This window comes from Halyomorpha halys, unplaced genomic scaffold (genome assembly GCF_000696795.3).
Source record: "Halyomorpha halys isolate HHAL.00 unplaced genomic scaffold, Hhal_1.1 Scaffold1847.1, whole genome shotgun sequence".
NCBI classification, from domain to species: domain Eukaryota; kingdom Metazoa; phylum Arthropoda; class Insecta; order Hemiptera; family Pentatomidae; genus Halyomorpha; species Halyomorpha halys.
Genome location: NW_027112974.1, coordinates 8891 through 10291, shown reverse-complemented (window position 1 = coordinate 10291; position 1401 = coordinate 8891).

The window sequence follows — 1401 nt, the reverse complement described above, 5'->3', positions numbered from 1 at the left end:
TGCGGCAGCCCCTCTGTGGGTACGCTCCTCAGAACTCTCCTCGTGTTCTAGCTGCTTCATCTTTTCGTCTCCAAGTCCTCCTCTTGCCTTGCTGGCTATCCTCACGCTCATAGTCCCCTGCTTCAGTTTCTGTTCCTGAGGTCTCTGACATCTCCGTGGATTCACTCCTGGATCCGTTCGTCCTTCGAGAGATTACCCTTCTCCGTGATCTCTGAGTATTGACCTCCATCGGTTCAGGCACATTTTGCTCCCTCCGCCGATACATATAGGGACACTGTCGAGCTATATGTCCCTCTGTCCCACATTCAAAACATCTGGTGCGGGGACATTGTGCTACCAGGTGTCCAGTTTTACCACACCCATGGCACTTGCGGTCCTCCCGGCGAACATTGTTTCTGGGTTTAACTTGGTTCTTTCTATTTTCCGTGTTACTATTTCTCTCTCTTCTACCATCTCTTTGGCCTCTTCTTCTCCAAGGGTTTGGCATGTTTCTTGGTCGATGATATTCCATCCGAGTCCACCCTGGCTCCTCTACTTCTATTTGGGCCTCCACTTCTCTAGCGCTTGAATCGATGAGATCTTGAGCACATTCCGCAAATGAGCGGTCTCTCGGCATTCCCTCTTTCTTGCCCAGTTCTTTTGCCAACTGAATCTTCAGTACCAGGGATAGGAATTGCATTCGACCCTGTACTTCGATCGTCTCAAACATCTCGGTGAATTTGTCTTGAATTCTGTTATACCGCGCCAGGAGTTCCGCGCCATACTTAGACTGTCTCGGTTTCTTCGTTTCTCTGAACATCATGAATATATCCTCCTCCGAATGCCTTCTTTAATCTTTCTTTGATGACCTTCCAGGAGGTCTCTTCATCTGCCTGAATCTGATTGAGGATACTTCTTTTTACTCGGCAGACTACCGCTGCTTTCAGTGCTTTTGCATCCTCGTCATCCAGTAGATCCTCCGATTTCTTAGCTTCTATTCGCCCCATCAGGCGGTCACCCCCTTTTAAAAAATGATTTAATTCCCCAGTCTCTCCGGTGAATTTTTCTAGGTCCGACACTGCCTTCCTCAGGTCCTGGGCGGTTGCCGTACGGACCTTAATCCATTCAAGCGTCGTGGCATGATATTGCGCTAAAGAGACTTCTGGTAATGGTTGCATCACCTGTGGAGGTGGGTTGGGAGCTGCTGAAGCTTGGTTGACTGCAGCTTGAGTTTGGTTGACTGCATCATGAGGTTGGTTGTTTTGGTTCGTATTCTCTAGGTTCAGAACTGCTTTTCTCACTAATCCGTTACCGGTCATAATTCAAAGAGAACAATGAAAAAATTTTTTTTTCTTTTAAACTGAAAATTTATCCGGTATCTATAGTTCCCGGGTTTCGGCACCAGTTAAGTATCGGCGAAAG